Consider the following 27,620-nt stretch of genomic DNA (forward strand, 5'->3'; position numbering starts at 1 on the left):
AGGAAGGCCATCAAAGCTTGCAGCAGGATCTGGAGCAGTTGGAAAAATGGGTTGAAAATGTCAGATAGAATGTAATGAAGACAAGTGAGGTTTGCACTTTGGGAGGATAAACCAACATAGGACTTGCACATAGAGAACTGAGCAGTGGAGTAGAACAGAGGGATCTGTGAATATTGATCTTTAATTCTTTGCAAGTGGCACCATGGGTGGATATGCTCCTAAAAAGTGTGTTTGGCACATTTTCCTTCATAAATCCAAATATTGAGTACAGGAGTTGGGGTGTCATGTTGAAGTTGCATAAGATGTTAGTGAGGCCTAATTTGGAGTATTGTGTGCAGTTCTGGTTACAGAGAGGTATCATTAAAATTGAAGGGGGATAGAAAACATTTACAAGAATGTTGCTGGGACTTGACCTGAATTATAGTAAATAGTTGAACAGTTTAGAACTTTATTCCCTAGAGCACAGGAGAATGAGGCAAGATTTGATAGGTATACAAGATTGAGGCGATAGATAGGGTAAATGTAAGCAGGCTTTTTCCATTGAGATTAAATGAGACTAGAACTAGAGGTCATGGGTTAAGGGTTAAAAAGTGAAATGTTTAAGGGCAACTGGTGAGCATGTGGAATAAGCTGCCAGCAGAAGCGGTGAATGTGAGTTTAATTTCAACATTTAAGAGGAGTTTGGATAAGTACGTGGATGGGAGTGGAGTGGAGGGCTGTGGTCCAGGTGCAGGTCAATGGGAGTAGGTAGAATAATAGTTCAGCATGGACTATGTGGTCTGAAGGCTGTGTTTCTCTGCTGTAGTGTTCTATGACAAACACTGTTGTGATATTCTTATCATATCATGCAGGAAAAAATGTTTTGGCTATTTGCTGCCCTTGGTTGACCTGTGACCAGGTGGCCACATTTCCAAATTTTGAACTCTTCAGGTTACAAATAATTCCCAGCTATGGAATCCTGTCATAACCTGGAAGAACCTATATATGTGCAAGAGCTTCTGCCAGATAGTGAATGGAATCAAAAGTACAGCAGATTAGATAATAAAGGGCAGACAGCTGTGGGCATAGATACACTGACTATCTCCTCATTTCATCCCAACCACAACTATCACCACTCCAAGTAGTCTTCTAAAATTTTCTGTGTTTCTCCTCAGTGTATATTCTGTAATGTAGAAGCTACAACCACTTACATCTTTGGAATATACTGAGGGGTCTTGAGCAAACAGTGACTACTGTACTTAGATACTGACGTTCAGTTCTTTAGCCTCCAAATAAAATAGCTAGATTTATTTTCACCATGAATGAAGTTGCTAAAGATTAAACTGCCAGGGTTTTCAACTCTGAACAAATCTCCTGAATACATATGGTGTTTGATTCAGTACTTTTTCCAGTAGGGAGAAAGAAGATACCAAATAATTTATGGATAGGAAATAAATGAAGATGAGAGTACAAATCTAAAATTCACTAATCTAAATTTCATACCAAGGCTGTTCTGTACTCCCAAGGCAATAAGCCTTGACAAAACGCAAGCACTGAAATCTCTCACTAGAAAAGTTATTTACTTGGCCTTTGGGCACAAGATTAAAAAGGGATTTGAAGAACATAATTGTCACAAGACTATTTGTTTCTGTTAGAATTTGCATGGTGGGTGTAAGAAATACTCCTGCATAACCATCAATGTGGCCTGCTAGATATATCTACCATTTCAGATTGGTCAAACATTTCAATAGATTTAAATGTTCCAACGGACTTAAATGCTGAAATTGCTTAGCTATCAGTCAGCAGCTCTTCAGCAGGGTGCAATTGATATTTCCAAAGCTATAGCCTGTGCTGCTGAATGCTTCAACAATCTATTAAATATTTGTTAAATATAGTAGGTACCAAGCCACAAAGATAAAAGGGGGATTTTCTGCATTGCTGAATAATGTTCTTTCATTGTTTTTTCTTTTTTTCATCACACCCATCTAAACTGCAGGTTCTTTAGCACATTGAAACTTTTCTAAAATGTAAAATTTAGAATCAGAATCAAGTTTATTATCACCAGCGTATGTCGTGAAATTCATTAACTTAGCAACGGCAATTCAATAGACAATAGGTGCAGGAGTAGGCCATTTGGCCCTTTGAGCCAGCACAGCCATTCACTGTGATCATGGCTGATCATCCACAATCAGTATCCAGTTCCTGCCTTATCCCCATAAACCTTTGATTCCGGTATCTTTAAGAGCTCTATCCATCTCTTTCTTGAAAGCATCCAGAGACTTGGCCTCCACAGCCCTCTGGGGCAGAGCATTCCATATACCCACCACTCTCTGGGTGAAAAAGTTTTTCCTCAACTCTGTTCTAAATGGCCTACCCCTTATTCTTAAACTGTGGCCTCTGGTTCTGGACTCACCCATCAGCAGGAACATGCTTCCTGCCTCCAGCGTGTCCAATCTCTAATGTCCTTATATGTTTCAATAAGATCCCCTCTCAGCCTTCTAAATTCCAGAGTATACAAGCCCAGTTGCTCCAATCTTTCGACATATGACAGTCCTGCTATCCCGGGAATTAACTTTGTGAACCTACGCTGCACTTCCTCAATAGCAAGAATGTTCTTCCTCAAATTTGGAGACCAAAACTGCACACAGTACTCCAGGTCTGGTCTCACCAGGGCCCTATACAGCTGCAGAAGGACCTCTTTGCTATTATACTCAATTCCCCTTGTTCTGAAGGCCAGCATGCCATTAGCTTTCTTCACTGCCTGCTGTACTTGCATGCTTACTTTCAGTGACTGATGTACAAGAACACCTAGATCTCGCTTTCCCTTTTCCTAACTTGGCTCCATTTAGATAATAATCTGCCTTCCCGTTCTTACCACCAAAGTGGATAACCTCACATTTATCCACATTAAACTGCTTCTGCCCACTCACCCAGCCTGTCCAAGTCACCCTGCATTCTCATAATATCCTCCTCACATTTCACACTGCCACCCAGCTTTGTGTCATCGGCAAATTTGCTAATGTTACTTTTAATTCCCTCATCTAAATCATTCATATATATTGTAAACAGCTGAGTTCCCAGCACTGAACCCTGCGGTACCCCACTGGTCACTGCCTGCCATTCCGAAAGGGACCCGTTAATCGCTACTCTTTGTTTTCTGTCAGCCAGCCAATTTTCAAACCATGTCAGTACTCTGCCCCCCATACCATGTGCCCTAATTTTGCTCACTAATCTCTTATGTGGGACTTTATCAAAGGCTTTCTGAAAGTCCAGGTACACTACATCCACTGGCTCTCCCTTGTCCATTTTCATAGTTACATCCTCAAAAAGTTCCAGAAGATTAGTCAAGCATGATTTTCCCTTCGTAAATCCATGCTGATTCAGACCAATCCTGTTACTGCTATCCAGATGTGTCATAATTTCATCTTTTATAATTGACTCCAGCATCTTTCCCACCACTGACGTCAGGCTAACCGGTCTATAATTCCCTGTTTTCTCTCTTCCTCCCTTCTTGAAGAGAGGGACAACATTAGCCACCCTCCAATCCACAGGAACTGATCCTGAATCTATAGAACATTGGAAAATGATTACCAATGTGTCGACGATTTCTAAAGCCACCTCCTTAAGTACCCTGGGATGCAGACCATCAGGTCCCAGGGACTTATTGGCCTTCAGACCCAACAGCCGATCCAACACCATTTCCTGCCTAATATAAATTTCTTTCAATTCATCCATTACCCTAGGTCCTTTGGCCACTATTACATCTGGAAGATCGCTTGCGTCTTCCCTAGTGAAGACAGATCCAAAGTACCTGTTCAACTCGTCTGCCATTTCCTTGTTCCCCATAATAAATTCACCCGTTTCTGTCTTCAACGGCCCAATTTTGGTCTTAACTATTTTTTTCCTTTTCACATACCTAAAGAAGCTTTTACTATCCTCCTTTATATTCTTGGCTAGTTTACCTTCGTACCTCATTTTTTCTCTGCGTATTGCCTTTTTAGTTACCTTCTGTTGCTCCTTAAAAGTTTCCCAATCCTCCGGCTTCCCACTCGTCTTTGCTATGTTATATTTCTTCTCTTTTATTTTTATACTGTCCATTACTTCCCTTGTCAGCCACGGCCTCCCCTTACTCCCCTTAGGATCTTTCTTCCTCTTTGGAATGAACTGATCCTGCACCTTCTGCATTATTCCCAGAAACACTTGCCATTGCTGTTCCACTCTCATCTCTGCTAGGGTATTGTTCCATTGAACTTTGGCCAGCTCCTCCCTCATAGCACCATAGTTCCCTTTGTTCAACTGTAATACTGACACTTCCAAGTTTCCCTTCTCCCTCTCAAATTGTAGATTAAAACTTATCATATTATGGTCACTACCTCCTAATGTCTCCTTTACCTTGTGGTCCCTGATCAAATCCGGTTCATTGCACAACACTAAATCTAGAATTGTGTTCTCTCTGGTAGGCTCCAGTACAAGCTGTTCGAAGAATCCATCTCGGAGGGACTCCACAAATTCCCTTTCTTGGGGTCCAGTACCAACCTGATTCCTCCAGTCTACCTGCATGTTGAAATCCCCCATAACAACTGTAGCATTACCTTTGTGACATGCCAATTTTAACTCTTGATTCAACTTACACCCTACATTCAGACTACTGTTTGGGGGCCTGTAGATAACTCCTATTAGGGTCTTTCTACCCTTAGAATTTCTCAGTTCTATCCATAATGACTCTACGGCTCCTGATTCTATGTCCCCCCTCGCAAGGGACTGAATATCATTCCTCACCAACAGAGCCACCCCACCCCCTCTGCCCATCAGTCTGTCCTTTTGATAGGACATATACCCTTGAATATTCATTTCCCAGGCCCTGTCCACTTGAAGCCATGTCTCTGTTATTCCCACCACATCACACTTACCAATTTCCAACTGTGCCTCGAGCCTATCCACGTTATTTCTTATACTTTGTGCATTCATATACAATACTTTTAATTCATTACTCCCCTCACCTCCCATATCAATTCCTATTTCACTTGGCCATACTGTACGATCCCTTCTTGAGCTTTCTGCTCTGTTGATTCTGCTGTCTTTCTTAACTTTTCTTATTCTCACTTTCCCTTTATCTCCATCCTTGTTTCCAGTTCGTCCCCTCCCCCCCCCACTACTTAGTTTAAACACACCCATGTTGCAGAGGCAAACCTGCCTGCCAGAATGCTGGTGCCCCGCTTATTAAGGTGCAACCCGTCCCTTTTGTACAATTCATCCTTACCCAAAAACATACCCCAGTGGTCCAAGAATGTAAATCCTTGATTCCTGCACCAGTTCCTCAGCCACACATTCAGATCCATTACCTCCCTGTTCTTGACCACTCCAACACAGGGAACTGGAAGCAAACCGGAGATAACCACCCTGGAAGTCCTGCTTTTCAGACTTCTTCTGAGTTCTCTGAAGTCACGCTGTAGAATGTCTTTCCTCTTCTTCCCCACGTCATTTGTGCCGACATGCACCACCACTTCCGGATGTTCACCTTCACTGTTGAGGATTCCCTGCAATCGGTCCGTTACATCCTGGATCCCGGCACCAGGAAGGCAAGACACCATCCTTAAATCTCGCCTGTTGCCATAGAAACCCCTTATGTGCAATACATAATACAGAAGTAGAAGAAAAATAATAATAAATCAATTATGTATATTAAATAGATTAAAAATTGTGCAAAAAAAACCAAATAATATATATTTAAAAAGTGAGGTAGTGTTCAAAGGATCAATGTCCATTTAGGAATCAGATGGCAGAGGGGATTTTTCAGCTTCCTAGGCATCTTCTCCCTAGTAATAGCAACTGCGCTCACCTCTGCCTCCTAACAATCTCAGACTTTTGGCATACTACCAGTGTATTCCACTGTGAAGACTGATGTAAAATACTTGTTCATTTTTTCCACCATTTCTTTGTACCCCATTAAAACCTCTCCAGTGTCATTGGTATATCTTTGATATTATTGCTTAGCTTACATACATATTTCATCTTTTTCCTCCTTATGGCCTTTTTAGTTGCCACCCATTGGTTTTTAAAGGCTTTCCAATCCCTTCAAGTCCCACTAATTTCTGCCCTCTGTTTGATCTTATGTTGGCTTTGACTTCTCCTGTCAGCCACAGTTGTGTTATTGTGCCTCCAGAATACTTACTCTTCTTGGGATACACCTTCGAATTGCTGCTCTGCCATCATCCCTGCTAGTGATCTCTTCCAATCAACACTGGCCAGCTACTGTCCCATGCCTTTTTAATTCCCTTTACTCCACTGTAATATCGATATATTTGACTTTGGTTTCTCCCTCTCAAATTGCAGAGTGAATTCTATCATATAATGATCACTGTCTCCCCAAGGGTTCCTTTACCTTAAGCTCCCTAATGAAATATGGTTCATTACACAACAGCCAATCCAGAATATCTGATCCCCCAGTGAGCTCAGCAACAAGCTGTTCTAAAAAGCCATTTCGTGGGCATTCTACAAATTTTTTTTGGGATCCTGCACCAAGCTAATTTTCACAATCTACCCTGTATATTGAAATCCCCCATGACTATTGTAACATTACCCTTTTGACATGCCTTTTCTATATCCCATTGTAATTGTGTCCCACATTCTGGCTACTGTTTGGAGGCCGGTATATAACTCCCATCATGTTCTTTTTACCCTTGCAGTTTCTTAACTCTACCCACAACAAATCTACTTCTGCTGATCCTATGTCACTGCTTTCTAAGGATTTGTTTTCATTTTTTTTTACTAACAGAGCCATGCCACCCCCTCTGCCTACTTGCCTGTCCTTTTGATACAATCTGTATCCTTAGATATTCAGCTCCCATATGTATAACAATTTTAATTTCCCTGGACCTGGTCGTCTCACTTTCACGATGGATGTCCAACCCCTATACATCTCCATCACCCATCAGAAAGGCCTTAAAGCCCTCCACTTCTTTCTGGACACAAGACCCAACTGGTTTCCGTCCACCACCACTCTCCTCCATCTGGTGAAACTGAGACTCACTCTCAATAACTTCTCCTTTGGCTCTTTCCACTTCCTTCAAACAAAAGGTGTAGCTGTAGGCAGTCACATGGGTCCCAGCTATGCCTGCCTTTTTGTCGGCCACATGGAACAATCTATGTTCCAAGCCTACACTGATATCACTCCCCCAACTTTTCCTATGCCACATTGATGACTGTATCAGTGCTGCCTCCTGAACCCATGCCAAGATCATCAACTTCATTAACTTTGCTTCCAGCTTCCACCCTGCACTCGTTTACATGGTCCATTTCTGATACGTCCCTCCTCTTTCTCCATCTATCTCTATCTATATTTCTATCTCTGGGCACAGTTTATCCACTGATATAGTTTATAAACCGACCGATTCTCACTGCTACCTGGACTATACTTCTTCCCACCCTGTCACTTTTAAAAATGTCATCCCCTTCCTCCATCTCCATCACATCTGCTCTCAGATATTTTCATTTCAGAACTAATGAGATGTCCTCCTCTTTCTTCAAAGAAAGAGGCTTTACTTCCTCCACTGTCAATGCCGCCCTCATTAGCATCTCTTGCATTTCACACACATCAGCCCTCACCACAGCCACATCCACCCGCCACCCCACCAGGGATAGGGTTCCTCTCATCACCAGCCATCCCACCAGCCTCCACGTACAGCACATAATTCTCCGTAACTTCCGCCATCTCCAGCAGGATCCCACCACCAAGCACATTTTTCTCTCCCCCGACTTTCCACATTCCGCAGGGATTGCTGCTTCCATGATTCCCTTGTCCATTTATCCCTCCCCACTGATCTCCCTCCTGGTACTTATCCTTGCAAGGGGAAATGCCACACCTGCCCCTACACCTCTTCCCTCACTACCATTCAGGGCCCCAAACAGTCCTTCCAGGTGAGGTGACACTTCACCTGTGAGTCTGTTGAGGTCAGCTACTGTATCGGACACTACTGGTGTGGCCTTCAGTGTATCGGTGAGACCTGATGTAGATTGAGAGACTGCTTCGCCGAGCACCTACGCTCTGTCCACCAGAAAAAGCAAGATCTCCTGGTGGCCACTCAGTTCGATTTTACTTCCCATTTCCGATCCAACATCTCAGCCCATGGCCTCCTCTACAGCCTCAATGAAGCCACACTCAGGCTTGAGGAGCAACACCTTGTATTCCACCTGGGCAGCCTCCAACCTGATGGCATGAACATCGAATTCTCAAACTTATGGTGATTGCCCCTCTTCTTCTTCTTCACCATTCCCCATTCCCATTCCCCTCTCTCACTCATCCTTACCTACCCGTCATCTCCCTCTGGTGCTCCTCCCCCCTCCCTTTCTTCCATGACCTGCTGATCTCTCCTATCAGATTCACACTTCTTCAGCCCTTTATCTCTTTCACCAATTGACTTCCTAGTTCTTTACTTCACCCATCCCTCTCTCCTGGTCTCACCTATCACCTACTATCTTGTACTTCTTTCTCTCCTCCTCCCCCCACCTTCTAATTTCATTTCCAGCTCTGATGAAGGGTCTCAGCCTGTTACACTGCAACTCCTCCCACTGACTGCAACTTTGCCGTCATCGGTCTGGCTTTCCTGACCGTCTCAGTACACATAGCCTTTGTTTGAATACCAACCGCCCCATCCTCAGCCCTATCACTCAGGTTCACAACCCCTGCCAAATTACTTTAAAACTTTCCAAACAGTTCTAGCAAACCTGCCCTTGAGGATATTGGTCCTCCTCAGGTCCAGGTGTAACCCATCCCTTTAGTTCATACCTTCCCCTGAAAAGATCCCAATGATCCAGAAATCTGAATCCCTTCCCCCTGCACCAGTTCCTCAGCCACATATTTATCTGCCAAATGCTCCTATTCTTACCCTCATGGCGCGAGGCACAGGCAGCAATCCAGAGATTACTAACCTGGTGGTCCTGCTTTTCAGCTTTCTAGATCCCTAAATTCCCTTTTCCTACCTATGTCACTAGTGCCAATATGTACCAAGATTCTGACTGCTCATCCACCTCCTTTACAATGGCGTGGACCTGATCTGAGATGTTTCTGACCCTGCTACCTGGGAGGCAACATACCCCCCTTCTCTTCTGAGCCACAGTGCCAGAGACCCAGTTGTTGTGGCCCCTCAGCAGTATCCAAATCGGTATACTTATTATCGAGGGGAACGGCCACAAGTGTGCACTATAGAGGCTTCCCACTTCGTCTTTCTCTTCCTCTTCCTCTTCCTTTTCCTCTCCTGACTGTCAGCTAGGTACCTGCCTCTTACAATTTAGATTATAGTGCAGAATATTCAAACAATCCATATATTCAAAGCTTGAAGATTGGGAATTAGAGTTTTCTGAAGGGAAATGGAAACAAATGTTTATTAATTAGTTTGCTTTACTTTGGTGTTTAGTGTTGCCTTTTTTTAATAATGGTTACTTGTTCCAGTTTAGATGAATTGGATGTATGGCTGACTTTCTATCGGATCAATTTTTATTTTAATTGCTTCAGTCGTGGAAGACAGAGTGTAAAATAAAATCACCGTTGTCCCCAATTATTAACTTAAACTTTCAATCATCTTCAGCCATGTAATACTTTGAAATCTCAATAGCCAAATTTGGTGAACTATTACTAAGATTGAACTAAACACCACCTATATCACTCCTGCAATTCTCTTGCTTGTCTCAGTGGAATGATTGTTAACTGACCACAACTTTCAACCCTGGCACGGCATATTGAAATCTGTTCTCAAAAGTAAATCTTGAAAAGATGTAAACACTTAATTACCAGTAGTAATACGTTCTGTACAGTGTCAAGTCATCAGATGGCATTTATATGTGTTTCAAAGTTCATCTTTCACTGAATGATACAATGTCAGCCCTGAACAATGCCTGTTCAATTTTCATTCCAGAATTTAAATGATTTACCTGAGCTGACTGTGCAATAAGATACTCGTTTACACCTTGGCCACAGCAAAATCATTTGAATTTATGCCATTATTCTTTATGTTACCACTGAAGCACACAGGAAGTCATAACTAGACAATGGTTTATGTTTCTGAGCACTCTGTAAATAGCACAAGGCTACCAATGGAAATGAGCGATTGAAACTGTTAATTAGGAGGGAGTTAGAATGTTAATGGTTAAGTATTATTTTTTTTAAATAAGTCTAAAATCATGATTGCTTCAACAGATGGGTTCAAGGCTTAGGGGATATTATTTAAAAAAGTTAAAAGGCATGTGAAGTAAATCTTCATTAATTCAAGTCTGGAATTCACTGAGCTAAAGAAAAGTGGGAAGAAATTCGGTGACTTCAGAGCTGACTGGAAAAAGACAGAAGAATAAGTTGCAGGGCTATGGGAAAAGAGAGGGAGAATAGGACTGGGGTTTGCTGTATATGGTGCAAGTGTAGACAATAGGCTAAATAGTTACCACCTGTATTATAATAATTCCATCACTCATTTGATTTATTTATTATGGGGATTATTTGGAAAATATATATTAAATATCATTGCCACTTTATGAACAATGAAAAGAAATGCTGGGCTGTAATAAACCCTGAATTGGGAGGATGGGCAAGTTATTAATTCTGGTAAACAACTCAATCTAATAGACTGGTGGTACAGGTCGGCATTTAATCCTGACCTCAATGCTCTTTGTGTGGAATTTGTAAGATCTCCTCATAACTAAAATTTTGGAGGAAACCTTCATGAAGATATGCTGAAGGTTAATTCACATGTGCAAATAACAGGAAGAAGAATTAATTGGGATCTGATTAGCATGTAAGAAAAATTACATTATAGATATATAGAGAAATAAGAGGGGAAATGGGACTGATAGGATTGCTCCTCAGGGAGCTGGGATTTGGGCCAAATGACCTTCTGTACTGTAAGAACAGGCAAGAAATATTTAAATACAACAAAAAAAAGTGACTTCAATGAGCTAGGTAAAAAGTAAAGGAGTCAATTTAACAGGTAAAAAAATATAAACAATATAAAGGAAAAACCTCTGGTTCAATGTCCAAACATGACAGATTTAAAATAAATTTACTTTGGTATAATTATACACGCTGACATGCTAAACCCGAGATAGAAACATTTCTAAAGTTTAATATTTAAAAGTTTGATTAGCATATGTACTATTCCCCCTGCCCCCCCAGCTTCCCAAGTTAACTGGTATCATTACAGCCACACCAAATCTATTTAAGGAACAGAGATTCTAGAAGTTTAAACTTTGAAACAATAGTAGCTTATGTTATCATAAAACTGTAGTGAACTTTGATGTTACGTCAATGCTGCGTCTGAGTAATCAAATATAAAAATGTGTTCATCAGTCTTTTGTCAGCATTGTTAAAAATTAAACTACTTCCATGACATGTCAGTCAATGTGTAATGACTCTTTTTTTGGCCAAATATCAAATGCTTTTCTTTACCTCACACTGAAAAAAGACTTGCAATCTCCACCAGTTTCTGTAAAGGAAGAGTATCTGAAAGATGTGGCATGGTCCTAGAAGTCTGCACATTACAATATAATTAATTTTAAATGCGCAAAACATTTACACACATTCAATAGGGTTCTTTAACCTAAATTCAAGTTGACACCACTGTTTTCTTTTTCTTATATAAATGTATAGAAATTGAAGTTTAATGATAGTAAATCCTTTTGTTTATAAATACCGTAACTATTAAGCTAAAACTATAAATTTTCACCTTGGAATAAGGAAAGTTTTAGGGAATGGTCTTATGAAATTTACTTGAATCAGAATCTTGACTGAAATAGAATTAATGCTAAACAAATAAGAATTTAATTTCCCTTGTGTTGTGTATTTCATATTTAAGCAATATTTGAGTAATCTTGTATATACATATTTTGTTTGATTAGTATTCTTGCTTGTTTAAATAATTCATTATGGGTTATATGTATAAATGCATGAATTACATTTTGCATTTGTCATCGTGCTACCACATGTTATGCGTGCGCCTCACTTAAATAAACACGAAGTTAGACCTGCATTTGCGGTCTCTGAACCCTGGATTGAACAGACATTGTTCAGGGCTGGCATTGTATCTTTCAGTATGTCTGAATGAAAGATAGACTTTGAAACACAAATAAATGCCATGGCTTCCTCTGAATTAGTTTAATGTTTTGAAGTTACAAAACACAACACCTTGCCAGGTAATTATTAACAAAGATTGAGAAGTTATAAGTTAGATATCTACTTCTTGGTCATTTAAACCAATTCTTGCGCAGCATCATCAATATAGGGATTTCAGTCAATTAATATAACACTAATAAGTCAGAAACGTGTTTTCTGCTTCTAATTTAATTTCAGATTTTCAACATTGAAAATAGTCTTTTTAAACTCTTCATTTTATTTATTTATTGAGATACAGCATGGAATAGGCCCTTTGAGCTACAACACCCAGCAATCCCCAATTTAACTTAGCACCATCACATCTTCAAGAAATCCCATACTTTTTGCACTGTTACAGTATGGTCACTATTGTAGTTTTGGCAGTTTCTTTTACTACTTTGGACTTGTATGTCTATTTGGTTTATTTCTGAGGAAACCACTTCTGGTTTACACGGGAAATGTAATTTGAGAGAACATTGAGCAACCAGTTCCAGTAAAGTTGCCAGAGTGTTTTTCATTATTGACAGAACTGGCTGTTAGTAAGGATCACTAAAACTTATGAAATTATCTATTGTGGTTTTTATTGCATAAGGTGTTCAAATATTTAGACCATACAGTGTCAACATTAAGCACCCTCTATTCAAAATTGAAAACTAAATTAAAGTTTAACTGCTCACCCAACTCCAAACAATAATAATATTTATCAATATACTGCAGATCATTTCTCAATTAGATAAGCTCTTTGGCTTTATTAATTTATAAGAATATTAGGCAGAACCCATTCAATGACACAGCTATATAGATGAGGAAGAAATGGCCACTTGATTCTACTAATGAACATACCAAACAAGGAAATTGACCTTTGCGTATTTTTTGACCAATCATTCCAAAATGCATGACTGATTTAAGAGGACATTTATAAGAAGACACTTTCACAATGTTTGCTTTCTCATCTACTGATAACACACCAAACCTTCCAATGTCCATCTTTGGTTCTCACCAGCCTACTCTTAAATCTAATACCTTTGTTTTTCCCTAAGTTCCTTCCATACCTGTGCTAAGCTCATCTATGGATCCCTCTCCTTTTCCATTGTTCCCATTTCCTTTTCAACAGCCCCTCTCACTTGCTTCTATTCTGGTTCTGTGGATTCTGAGATGTTTGATGAAGCCAGTCTGGGAACTCTGAACTGTACCCCTTCTGCCACTCCCCCATGGCTTCTGTATGTTGCTCGTGTACTTGAGGTTCTCATCCCAAATGCTTTTTTTACCACTTTGGCGAATCATCCATCAAGGTTCCAAAAGTCTGTGCTGATGTTGCATCTTTCAAGACACTTTTGAATGCATCTTAAATTCTTTCCTCCATTTACTTGGTACTATCTTCCCAAGACAAAGATCAGACAGCATGTGTTCCAGAATTCCTCTTTGGGCAATCAAGGGATGTTGTCCATCCATTTGTAACTAAGGCCAGGATACCAATGTTATTTGAATACAGGGCTGATGGATCTTTCCATTGCCTTGAGTTGTAAGCTGTAGATCGTGCAAACCTTGAAAGGAAACATCTCTCTCACCATAGTGCTGTACCTCATCTCCATTCAATTTCCCATTTGGTGCAGCCAATCTTTACAACGAATAAAAAAACTGCCGGTGTTCCTTAGTGACAGCATTCCACAACCAATGAAACCCGAACTAGTGTAGTCAAGCTGCCATATTCAGAAGACCAATAGGTGAAAATCAACAGGTAACTGCTGGTGCAGTTCCTGTGGGTAAGTTCTAAACAAAGGTACTTAACTTGAAACACTATCTGTTTCTCCTCCCACAGATGCAGCCTGAGTATTTCCAGTATTTTTTATTTTTATATTTTATGTAGACAATGCTTGCATTTGTGCACTGAAACAAACAAAAACTAGGTATTAAAAGGTAAATGTTCCCTACCAACTTTCTGCCAGCTTTACAACATGATAGTAAAGTTTCACAGCTAGATCCTGAAAAATATAGGCCACTCTCAATATCTCAGGAACCTCCTCTCAGCATAGACAGTCATCAACAAAGGAATTCATTATTCTTTCAATGGGCCAGCATGGCCTTTAATTGGCTGAGGAAATGGGTATTTAAAGATAAAAACAAGCACCGAACATATAGTCTACTGGGCAACACGCCCTTATTTCCTCCAAACTGTTGAAGACACATGGCCCATCCTTATCCCATGAAAAAAATAACAAGCTATTCCCTCTGCTCTGGTTCCATTTCCCCCATATCACTTCCTTCTCATAATTCCTATGCCTGATATTCTGTCATTCCAAATTACCTCCACCTCCAGAACCTTTCATCCGTTCTCCTCCAATATACTTGAATTTGTCAGCTCTTGACTTCTGACCCATCTTTTCCAATATTCCACCTTCAAATCTCTCTGATCACATTTCTGGCCTACAACATTAATTAAATGCCTGTAAAAAATATAAGCCACAAAATACATGTTAGCTGTAGTCTATTTTCTTCCTCAAGCACCTCAATTTCTGACATAGTTCACCACACTCAATTATTCAAGTGAGAGTACCCTCACATGGCAATATTTTTACCTATCATGTTGTTTCTGTTGCAATCACCTCTTCCCTCTGCCGTGCAATTTCCCAACAGGAATCCTGACAAAGTGTTTTGCCATTAAGTGTGCTTCAACTTGGAAAAATGATCCACTGATTTGTTGTCTGTTTTCAAAAATATACTGACAACACCCAGCAGTACCTCTCACTAAATCTACAAAAATTACATCATCACAGTACTGTCCAACTTCCAGTTTTCGATGAGCTCCAAGTTACTGCAGCTAAATACACATTGATGCAATCCCTTTTGGACTCTGATTACTAATTAAATCTCATCCCCAAATATCTCACAGTGAACCAAACTGTTCAACACCTCAGCGAAATTACTTCAAAACATGCAAAGAATTTCATTCTTGTTCCCTCGTTATCACAATGAAAGACAAGTTCAGCTTCTGGAATAGCACTGCTAAACTTCATGCTTTCGTAACCACCTTAGTATCCATCTTAAACTATTTCATCCAAAATTACTATTTCTATCCTACTCAAAACCCCATTCAACTATGTCATTGCTTCTCAATCACCCAAAACTCACTGATTTAAAATCTTGGTATCTAAATCCTGCCAGATTCCACCTTACCCTATCCTTACGATTCTCTCTGCAATTATTCTTCAATCCACTTCTAGATCCACCCCACCACTATATCCTTCCAGTATGATATCTTATCATCTTGTTCCTTTATTGCATCATGGGCAACTTTGCTTTCAGGCAAGCAATTGCTTTTCTGGAAATTCCCCTGAAACGCTAGAACATCCTTCCCTCCTTAAAACTCACCTGTTTGATCACACTTACTGCTATCTCTTTGATGTCTTTTGTCTCTGAAGTACTTCATGCCTTATTGTCTATGCTAAAAGAGAGTTATAAAGACAAATATCATTGTGAATCATGAAAATGAGAGTTTAATTATAATAGCTGAAATAATACACATATAGTTGTATTTTTTGAATTATTCCAGCTAGATTATTCTAGAAGTATTATAAATCTTAATTATTGCTGCTAAATTTCACCACATGGGGGCACAATATATCTTGAGTAATATTACTGCAAACTTCTGAAAAAATCTGTTGTCTCAATTCCAGTGCAATATTTTAGTCCATTTTTCTGAAAACTAAAACAATATAAATGTGATTGTTTTATAAATGTACATATATTCTGCATTAATTAAGAGTCAAATTATTTACAAATGTGATTTTAATTTATTTACAAATTAATATTATTTATATCGCCATACACTGGTTTATTTACTGATTATTTTATACACATCATTCAGTATCAAAGTTTTCAGGAAAAGTGACATTTACTACATTGTTAAATTTTCATTGCTGTTGTACTAAATACAAAATGAACAGAGGGATAAAGAATTATTTGAAAAATTAGATTATTTTTAGTTTTGTTCGATATATTAAGCTTTGCAGGAAAGCTAAACAATATGAGGTTTGGTTTAAAAATTGTTAAAATTACAATGTTTTAAAAAATTAACATTTTATTGCTCCAGGATGCCCAAAAGCATTTCATGGCCAATTGATTATCATCACATGGGTGTACAGTAATGTGGCAAAATGAGGCTCCTCAGAGACAAGTTCTTTACACGGAGAATGCTGGGTGCGTGGAATGCCATGACGGGTGGTGGTAGCAGCATTACATTAGGGCATTTAAGAAACTCTTAGATAGGCATAAAGGTGATAGAAAAGTGGAGAGCTATGTAGGAAGAAAAGGATAGATTGATCTTAGAGTAGTTTAAAAGCTCCGCACAACGTTGGGGGCTGAAGGGCCTGTACTGTGCTGTAATGATTACCCAAAGGCTGCACATCCTGTACACAAAAATTAAAGTTCCCTGACTTCCACACATCATCAACACAGAGGCCTGACATGGCCATTCTGTCAGAAACCTCAAAGCACGTGGTCACGGTGGAACTGACAGTGCCCTGGAAAGACTGGATTGAGGAGACATTTGAGTGTAAGAAGGCCAGATACCAGGAGCTGGTAGAACAGTTCCCAAGACATGGGTGGAGGGCACAATGCAAGCCTGTAGAGGTGGGGTTGGAGGTTTTGCTGGCTGCTCGCTGTGCGGAACTGACTCTCTCCTCGGCATTACAGGGGCTGCAAAGAGAAGTACCATCAGCACTGTCACAGGGGTTGCTGAGCGAGCCTCAGACTGAGACCAGGAATTTTATAAATAATGCAATATGTTTGCTAGAAATTTTTATATAGACATATAAAAAATACCAATCAACTTTCTTGGCATTTATATCACCAACAATCAGCTTCATGTTCCTTGGCAACAACATCACCGGCAACCTCACCTGGCACCTTCACTATGATATAGTGTTCTAGAAAGGACATCTGTGTATTCACTTTCTTATGCATCTGAGAACATTTGGCATGTGGGTGTGGATTGTCTTGAACTTTCACACTTGCGCTGTAGGAAGAACTTTGAAGGGTTGTATCTCAGTATGGTATGGTAACTGTTCTGCTTTTGACCGACTGGACCTGGGGGAAAGTGGTAAACAGACCAATCCATCACAGGTCTGTCACTGTCTTCCATCTAATTCATCATAATGTCACATTGTTTCATCAAGGATTGCAAACACCCTGGTCATTCCATTTTCTTTCTTCTTCCTTTGGGAGAAGATAAGAGGAGCTTAAAAGGCTGGACATCCATATTCAGAAACATCAACTTCCCCACATCTATCAGACCCCTGAATCAATCACCTCTTTCACATTCCCTTCCACATGCCTTGCTCTGTACCCTATCACACCTCTCCCAGTTATTCCACAATTGTCAAGGTTAGCATTTCTTTTTGACTACTTCAAATTGTACTACAATTTAGAACACAGAACAGTACAGCACAGGACAGGCCCTTTGGCCCATAATGTTGTGCTGAACGAATTAAATTAGTAATCAAATGGCCAACTAAACTACACAATGCCTTCATTTTCCTCACATTCTCGTCCTCATCTAAATGTCTCTTTATCCAAGCTCTCATTATAGCACATACCCTCTAGAAGATAGCATCCTGGTAAAACTCTTCTGCACCCTCTCCAAAGCCTCAACATCCTTCCTATACTGGGGCAGTCAGAACTGTAGGTAACACTCCAGATGTGATCTAACTAGTTTATAAAGTTGCAACATAACTTCCTGACTTTTGAACTCAGTGCCTCGATTAATAAAGGCAAGCATGCCATATGCCTTCTTAACCACCCTATCAACCCGCGTAGTTACTTTTATGAGACGTGAGATTCAGCAGTCTCGTTTCCAGGATCATCCCTGGTTCCCTTCCTGAATAATGGAACAACATTAGCTACTCGCCAGGCTTCCACAACCTTGACCAAAGGTATTGGTCAAGGTCCCAGCAATCACTTTTGTTTCCTTCATTAACCTGGGGTATATTCCAACAGGCCCTGGGGACTTATCCACCTTAATGCTCTTTAAGAGACCCAATATTACCTCCTCCTTTACCTTGAAATGCCCTAACATATCAATATGCTCAGCACTGATCTCCATATCCTCCACATCCAAGCAAATGTTTCCCCTATTATCCCTAATTACCCTCTTGCTCTTGATATACATATAGAATACTTTAGAATTCTCTTTAATCCTACTTGCCAAGGGCTTTTCATGTCCTCTATTGGCTTTCCTAATTCCCTCCTTTATTTCTTTCTAATCCTCAGGGCTCTGTTTGATTCTAGCTTCCCACGCTTTACATACTTTACCTTTTTCTTCTTGATCAAGTTCATCATCCCTGTACCGTACAGCCTATATTATAATAAGGAGCTACTTTATGTTGTAGTAACACGTCATTGCCTGCGCTAATAGGCGTGTATGGATCTGTATATATGTGTGTTAAAGTTGGGATTCTACCAGTAAAGAACCATGAAACTTAGCTCCCGTCTCCGGCGTATTTATTAATAGCATTGTTGTGTAACCAGGCCACATATACAACAAATTGGCGACGAGGTTAATGAACCTACATCTTATCGAAACGCCGGGTTTTAGTTGATAACGACACTTGGAGGAAGAGCGCAAGGAACAAGCCAAGGAGTGGGAGGAGGAGGCAGAGCGAGGCCGCGAGTCCGAAAGGAAGCGGGAGCACAGCCGGGATCCGGAACATCGGGAGACCAAGAGACACAGTCAGAGCCACAACACGTCCAGGCGAGACCACAGCCGGCGCTGACCCCCAGGGGCTAAGGATCTGCTTTCTTCTTCTTCTTTTTCTTCTTGTGTTGTTTTATAGCGGTTGGCAAACCAGCTTTAAGGTGCATTACCACCACCTGCTAGACTGGAGTGTGGATTGTTGGATAAACAGGAGAAGGGAAAAGAATTGCATTCCCTATATTCTATATAATAAACCTGAGTCTTTCAGATACTTCATGATACCGATCTGTATTTCTCTTGAATTCCCACTTAAAATGTCTTCTATACCCACATCAGTATTTTTGTTTATCTTAAGTGCTCCTATCGTCTTCACTCTTTCTTTTGGTACTACTTACATTTTATCAATACATCTTCAACTGTTTCTGGTTGATTACAGTATTCACACAACCCAGTTGGATGTTTCCCTATTTTGTGCAATGTGTAATTAAGATTAGTGTATCCAATTCTAAAACCACTGATGATTACTTCTGTCTTTCTATATCCACTTGACAATCTTTTGTATCCGACTTGCCTCTGTATTTTGTACAGTTGTCTCCCTGTTTCACTCTCATCCCAATGCTTCTGCCATGTCTCCTCAATACGTGTTTTAATAACGCTCTTGACTTCCACTTTGCTAAGAGGGATCTGGGCCTCTATTATAGACGATTTGAGCAATTGTTTAGCTATGCTATCCCCACTTTTTCATTACCCTTCACTCCACAATGAGCAGGAACCCAAAGAAAGCTTACTTCTACCCCATTTTTGGTCAGTGTTTATAACTTGCATAAAGTCTCCAATAAAATATCCTGTCTACTTTCTGATTTTCTTGATTTGATTGAGGTTAATGCAGATAAACTGTCTGAACAGATTACAGCCTTTTTGATATTATTTTCTTTTATCCAAGATAATGCGCTCAATATGGCCATTAATTCTGTTGTATACACTGATAAATGATTTGATGTTCTTTTCCTGACACTAGTTTTGCACTGAGGAATGTAGACTGCAATATCTGTGTGGCCAGATCTAGGGTCTTTTGATCCATCCATAAATATTACAAGTTCATTTCTAAAATGCAAGTTTATATATTCTTGTACTATCTGTTTGATTCCATAGTTAGACTTCTTTTTTAAAGTTGTTGCAGGTTTTTATCTGCCGTATGCATTGTAAAGAGCCATGGAGGAACATCAGATATTGGAACTGTAGGGCTATATTCCATTTCGTGTAAACCATACTTTTGTGCTGCTGCATCCCCAATCCATCCAAAGTTATTATAACTTGACTTACTATGTTCCCAGCAGTCTTTTAATATAGCTTTAGCTGGATATGAGTAGTTATGTCCCATGATGTTAACCCAGTAATTTAGCATTAGCTTTATTCTTCTAAGTCTTAATGGCATTTCCCCTATTTCAACTTGAAGAGCTGATATCGGTTATGTTCTGAATGCACCAATACATAGCCGAGGGCCTGAGCTTGCTCAACATCCAGCATTTTTAAATTACTTTCTGCAGCTGACATGTAAGCTACACTTCCATAATCCAATGTAGCCCTCATTAAAGCTTGATAAATATTTAATAGCGATATCCTGCTCGCACCCCGGTCCTGTCTGGCAAGACCCCTCATTAAGTTATTTACTTTTTTACATTTGTTTGCAATTTTCTCGATTTGCTTTTTCCATGCAAGTTTCTCATCAAATAACAAACCAAGGAACCGAATTACCTTTACCTGCTCTAATTTTTGTTCATATAATTTCATGGAAGCTGGTTTGTGACTTCTTGAGAAACATATCACTTGCGATTTACTTGTAGGCAATTTGAAACCCCATTTATTTGCCCACTCCTCCACTTTATTTATTGCATCTTGCATTTTCTTTTGTATATAAATTTCTTCCCCCTCACCCATAAAGCCCCGTCATCTGCGTATAAGGATTTTTCACACTATGTTCAACTTGCGCAAAATGTCATTTATCACTATGGAAAATAGTAATGGACTGCAGACGCTACCTTGTGGCGTTCCATTTTCAACCATATATGTCCTGGAGTACAGTACTCTGTTTCCACCTTGACTTGAATTGTTCGACCAAAAAGAAAGTCTAGAACCCAATTATATAATTTTCCTTCCACCCTAGTTCTTTCAATTTAATTAACACTCCCTCTTTCCAGAGCATATCGTATGCCTTTTCTATGTCAAAAAATACCGCCAGGACCATTTCTTTATTTGTTTGAGCCTTCCTAATTTCAGATTCCAAGCTAAGTATTGAATCTACTGTAGTTCTTCCTTTACAAAAACCGCTTTGGTAGGGAGAAATAAGATTTATTTTTTCTGGGAAGTATGTAAGCCTATTAGTTATTATTCATTCCATAAGTTTACCTAGCTGTGAAGTTAGTGCAATTGGTCTACAATTTGTTGGGTCTGATGAATCTTAACCAGGTTTTAGTACTGGAATGTTTCCATGCAGTTGGTAGTTCACCTATTTCCCATATTTTATTAAACAGTCTCTGTAGAACTAGAAGTGCACTTCTTGATAAATGCTTCAGCATTATACCCCATACTTGATCCTTCCCAGGAGAAGTTGGCTGCGCGTTCGTAATGGCTCTTTCTATTTCTGTTACGCTAATTGGTGTATCCAGCACTCCTTCTGGTGTTGCTCTTTTGTCCGTCATTCCTGAATTTTGCTTAAGCCTCTCCTCCCTTTGCTGTCTAGCCTCGACCGTCAAATTCTCTGAGCTATGTATGTTTACAAAAGTTTTTGCCAATATTGCTGCTTTTTCTACATTGTTAATTGTCATTTTGTCCTTACTTTGTAGCACAGGAATCTCTTTACTACTTCTTACACCATTCATTTTCCTTATCATGCCCCATATTTCAGACAGTTGAGTTTCTCTTCCAATTTTGTTACAATACTGTCTCCAAGATGCTTGCTTTGCTTATCTGATTATTTTCCGAACTTCTGCTTGTGCGCTTTTATATTGCATTAATGTTTCTACCGAATGTTGTCTTTTTAACATTTTAAATGGTTTATTTCCTGCTTTCATAGGTCTACTACATTCACAATACCACCGTGGAACATCTTTCCTCTTTCCTGTACCTTTACTTTTCGGAATTGATTCTTCTGCCGAATTTATAATTGCTGTGACCAATTTATCACTCATTTCTTCTATATCTGAAATATTTTCATCCAAAATCTTTCCGCATCTTACTTCACTTCTTTTTTGAAATATCTCCCACTCTGCCTTATTTAGTTTCCACCTTGACACTCTAGATCCTACATTTTGTTCTATTTTAACCTGAATCCTTGCGAGTAAGGGATAGTGATCACTTCTTACTGTAACACACATCAAAGTTGCTGGTTTCCAGCATCTGCAGAATTCCTGTTGTTTGCAAAAAAAAACTTCTTACTGTAGTTTGTTTTAATATCTCCAAGTACTGATTCCTGCTAATTCTCTACCTACAAATGTTAAGTCTATTGCAGTTTCTGTGTTTTGGGATTTATTATATCTCGTACCTTCTCCATTATTTATACATGCCAGTTTTTCATCATCTAGAAATTCTTCTATCACTAATCCGTTTTCATCCACATTTTTACATCCCCATAGTGTACTGTGTCCATTGAAATCCCCACACCATATTATTTTCCCCTGCATCCTACCACCCACTTTGTTTAATGTATCTTTGCTTAGTCTTCTACATGGATTATAATAATTTATTATTACCAAGCTTTCTCTGCCTATCCATATTTTGATTATTATTGATTCATACTTCTGCCCTATGTTGACTATATTATATCTCATCACACTGGCTATAAGGTTCACCGTAAGATTGGCCTTAGAATGTCTGTCAAACCGTTTTTCTACAGCTGCAATATGTTCTTCCCACGTGGTTGTCATTCCAGACCACTAAATCATTGATGTGAACTCCTGTGCTTTCTAACCCTCCAATCACAGAATTGATTATTCTTTGAAATATTTCTAGAGGATTTTTCATCCTGAAGTGTAAAACATTGTATTCATACAGTCTCGACGGTGTCACAAATGCTGATATCTCTTTAGCCCTTTCTGTTAAAGGAACACCCTGGTATCCTTTTAACAAGTTAATCTTAATAAGGTATTTTGCCTTCCCCACTCTATCAATACAGTCATCCATTCTCTTTCTTTTTTCTTTCTTGTTTCTAATTCCTTGTTCAACCCTCTTACTTTCTTCAAAGTTCACTCTGTGAAGATACCATTTCATAAGCCGGGCTAAATTCATAATGATGTGATGCACTGCACCTGCGAACCATTTCAAAACACCAATTAGTCCTTTTACTGGTTTTTTCGGCTTTGGGTCCAACTGGTGGACCTTATCAGTAATATTTTCCAAAACAATGGAATTCTGACATCTTGATGCATCTAGACTCAGTGGGCAAACATGCCTTTCCATTCCATTATCAGATTTCATGACTCCATTTTGTATTTCAACAATTCTCCCAGCTGCAATTCTAGTAAACAAGTGTCTTATTTTGACTCATACAACAGGAATTCTGCAGATGCTGGAAATTCAAGCAACACACATCAAAGTTGCTGGTGAACGCAACAGGCCAGGCAGCATCTGTAGGAAGAGCTGCAGTCGACGTTTCAGGCCGAGACCCTTCGTCAGGACTCACGAAGGGTCTCGGCCTGAAACATCGACTGCACCTCTTCCTACAGAGGCTGCCTGGCCTGCTGCGTTCACCAACAACTTTGATGTGTGTTGCTCTTATTTTGACTCGACCATTTTGTAAACTTTCCTTGGCAAAGTCACAAAGCTTACCAAATCCCTTCCAGAGTTCTCTGAGTAGGGTTAAAGGTCCTTTTGGCCTGTAACTGAACACAGGTTCCAACAAGTTACCCTTCACTGCTGTCTGAATTGAATCGCCAACACTAAATAAGAGGAGGGGAACCCCCTTGTTCCCATTTTCCTCATTTCTCACACAATGATGTCCACCTAATGGCATACTGTAAGCCATGTTTAAAATTTCAGCCTTGTAACCTTTCAAAACCACCACGTGACTTGCAGGCACAGTGGCTGGTCTCCACCTCCTCATCAACACCTCATCTTTAAGGTAACATCCCACTGACTCTCTCTGAACCTCCTCTCCTGCGAGAGCCATCTCCCTTAAAGCCACTATTTCAGAATCTCGCTTCTGTTCCTCAATACATTCCTTTCTCAACAAAGACAAACCTTTCTTATACACCTTACCCTTATCAATTGTACTACCCTCTAAGTCCTGCTGAAATCTGGAAGGTAGAAAAGTCTGTGACACATCATGATAATTTAAACCTTTGGTTTTTCTATCACAGGTCTCAATAGCAACTTTGCTCATCAGCTGAATTGCTGAAACACTCTTACATTGGAGAGCTGTCAACATGCCTCCATTGTTTATTAAACTCAGTACCATCATCAGGCTGATCAGAATCATGTATACATTATGAAAGAGACCAAATAAACTACCCATCTGATTACGACCTATACTTCGACTTGTATCCATAGCAACTTCCACTCCAAAACCACAACAATTATTCTTCCTATCCATAACATCACTCTGAATAGCAGCATGACTTACTTCGAAATGTCCAAACAAAATCCAACACACTAGCACATCCTGTCTCATCAGGCCTTTGTCCTGCAAGCAGGGTCAAAGGTCGCACAACCAATCCAACCTTTTCCATCACTTTATCCAAAAGGCCAGGAACAGCACTTTTCCCATTACTTCCAGCAACATTGACCTCAACAACTTTTAAAACACGGTCTACTACAAATGACTGAGAATCCTCACGTTCCACTGATACCAAGGTTAACCCCTTACTCACTGAACCAAGTCCATCTGACACAAAAGGACTGCATTCCTTTTCAACCAAGTCAGCCACCTCAGACTTCAACTGAGCCTCAACATAAGGTTCAGAATCCTGTGAACTCACAGGTACTTCAACAACCTGAACACATTCAATCGGGACAGCTGCCTCTTCTAGGCCATCATCACTAGTCCCAGTTTCAAATTCAAGGTCATCTCGAACCTCCCAGCTACTCTCTGGCAAACTCTCATCTGGAGTTAACTCAACCTCGTGGGTTAAAACTTCTTTGTCTGCTTTCTCAACAGACCCCTGCAGGGTAGGGGCATCCTCTGCATCTGGGCATGCCCCTACCTCATCAGGAACACAACTTTTAAATTCATCACACAAAACTAGCCCTTCCGAACTGTAAAAATCAACAGGGCTGACTCTAAACCTCTCCCTTTTAAACTGTTTCTGCCTTTCTGCCACGTGATTTTCATGTTGCCATTTCTCCCTTTTGAGCTGTCTCTGTCTTTCTGCCTCTCTAGCCTCATGGACCCTTCGTCTCTCTGCCTCTCTGGCCTCTCTCTCGAGCTGTTTTAATTTCCATTCATGCTCCCTGTTTACTATTTCCAACAGAAGCTAAAGCTCATCTTCAGTAGGTTCACCTTCCACGAGCAACTCTAACACCTCCTCATCAAATGTTCCCTTATCTATATAATATTCAACTATTTTCCTTTGAATTTCTACCTTCGTTATACCTCTCCTTACCTCAACTTTCAATTCTTTAGCAATGTCCCGCCACTCATACTTTTTAGTTAACTTCAAAGTCACCAGGTCTGGTGATTTCAGAAAGTCTCTAACATCCATTTCTGCTGTTTTTCCACACAGCCAAATCAAAAGTCTAAATTCAAAAGGGATTTACCCCCAATCAATTCAAACCAGCCTCCCAACCAATTTGTTCATATCCCAGACGAGCCCCCAATTATGTCGCGTACCCCGTGACGAGAATAAAGAACCAGCAGAAATAGAAACCACTTTGGAGTCCAGTATTTTTATAAACTACTAATATTTATTAGTAGCTATGCAATACAGTAATATAAATGTATATAAATCAAACAGGTTAGCAATGATTATATATAAAAGTAAGTGTGGAATATATATGTATGAAAAACCAAGCTTCTTTAAGTCTAGGGGTAAAAAGATACAGTTTTACGATGTTGAGTAAAGTTCAGTTTGTGGTATTTAGTTGAGTAGTGATGGAGAGAGAGAGAGATAGTTAGTTAGTTAGTTAGTTGAGTCCTCAGGTGAGCTGATGCCGTCGATCTCCTCGTCGTCCTCCAAAATCCTTTACAAGTCACCGACTATGACTTTAACCAGGGGGTCGGTCTTCTGTGGTGGAGCTATCACCCAGGCGAGGGTGGACACATAGACAACTCCCCACCAGTCAACCTCTTCTCCTCAAACTGGAATAGCAATTTTTGGACCGATCCGCCTGATCGATCCTCCAAAACCCACTTTCTCTGCGGGTACAACAATGCTCATTCAGTGTCCAGATCATGTGTCCGAGGTCTGTATCATCTGACCTCCCATTTATTTCTCTGTGCTGAGTATCACCTGTCATTCAAAGAGTCCCTCCTTCCTTTGTCTGTGAAGAAATGCACAAGCAGGCAACAAGTCCTTGAAAGTAACATCAATAATGTCTTGTCGGTCACCATAGCAACTTTCGAGCTGCTCGGTGCTGTCTCCAACTCCAAACTCAGTAAAAATCCAAAGTTACTTCCAATGCCTTAAAGTGACAGTCCAACCGTCAATCTTCGTCTGTTTCTCCTTTCCAAACAAACCATCAATGTCTCTCTCTGTCTCCCTTTAAACAGTTAATAGGGGCACTCTTGGATCCCCTCACACTCTTCATCAAAGTTAATCATCACCGAAAAACTATTACACTTTTTTCCATCTCTTGTAACTTTCAAACGTTTGGCCTCAATAATCTTTGCTCCTTTTATGTTCTGTTTAATCTCATCCATAGTAACTTTTGTTGGTATCCCTGAAATAACTCCTCTAGTCCACTTTCTGTTGTCGAGTATTGAGCACTGTACTCTTTTGTCACCTATTTTATTTAATCTTATCACTTTGCCTTGCTGAGCGCTATCCCAACATATCACTAATAGTGATCCATTTCATAATACCTTGGTTCTTTTGACTTAGCTTATAAGTTTGTTGAGTACCTTCGTCAAATGAATCAGGTTCCAGTCCCCAAAAGGTGCCCGGTCCTCGCTCAGTTTTGTAATTGCTTTAATCTCATCTTTCCATTCTTTCGCTATCCTTTTTCAATCATCCCGATCCCTCAGAATTTGACTGCTCATACCTCTGTTTTCTTTTCTTACTCTTTACACTCTATTCCTCTTTCCCGCCATCTTCCATCTCTAACTCACTTCCGAATTGTCACTTCCTCCTGCCATCCTCCGTCCATTCACAGTCTAGTTGTTTAGCCAACTGCCATCGTCCTCCGAAACACCAGCAAAAATCCAGAGCAAAACACTGCAGGCAGAACTCCAGTCATCTCTCCCAGCCAGCCAGCCAGCCAGCCAACAGCAGCCCAGCCCTGAGGGTCTGCCTACCCTAGAAGGGAGATAAAAAGGAGTGACACACCCATCTAGATGGAGTGCGCTCGTGGCGCTAGCAAAAAAGACACGTGAGTCAAAAAGAAAACAAGGGGAAAACGGGGCTAAATTAACATAACAGATGGCGATGATTGGAACCATTACAGCATTTGATAGTGGCATTGAAGACTGGGCAACTTAAACTGAGAGAGTAGAGTTAATGATGAAAAGAAAGCCAACGTCTTACTCAGTATTATGGGAGCAAAAACATACGAACTGCTATGGAGCTTGTTAACCCCTGAAAAGCCAGCTGACAGAATGTTCATGCAAATAGTAGACACCCTCCAACAGCATTTAAACCCCAAACCACTGGTCATTGCTGAAAGATT

General features: G+C 40.1%; 1 long non-coding RNA gene across 1 annotated transcript; it reads right to left on the minus strand.

Annotated features, from left to right (window-relative positions):
- Positions 1-5,223: 5,223 nt before the first annotated feature.
- On the minus strand, positions 5,224-27,196 carry LOC140200460 (uncharacterized). Its single transcript, XR_011886636.1, has 4 exons — positions 26,857-27,196; positions 17,011-17,326; positions 15,482-15,554; positions 5,224-5,601 (listed from the first exon to the last, which is right to left on the minus strand). It is a non-coding gene; the product is annotated as an uncharacterized lncRNA (long non-coding RNA).
- Between the last annotated feature and the right edge of the window lie 424 nt (positions 27,197-27,620).

Source organism: Mobula birostris, chromosome 7 (assembly GCF_030028105.1).
Source record: "Mobula birostris isolate sMobBir1 chromosome 7, sMobBir1.hap1, whole genome shotgun sequence".
Taxonomy (NCBI): domain Eukaryota; kingdom Metazoa; phylum Chordata; class Chondrichthyes; order Myliobatiformes; family Myliobatidae; genus Mobula; species Mobula birostris.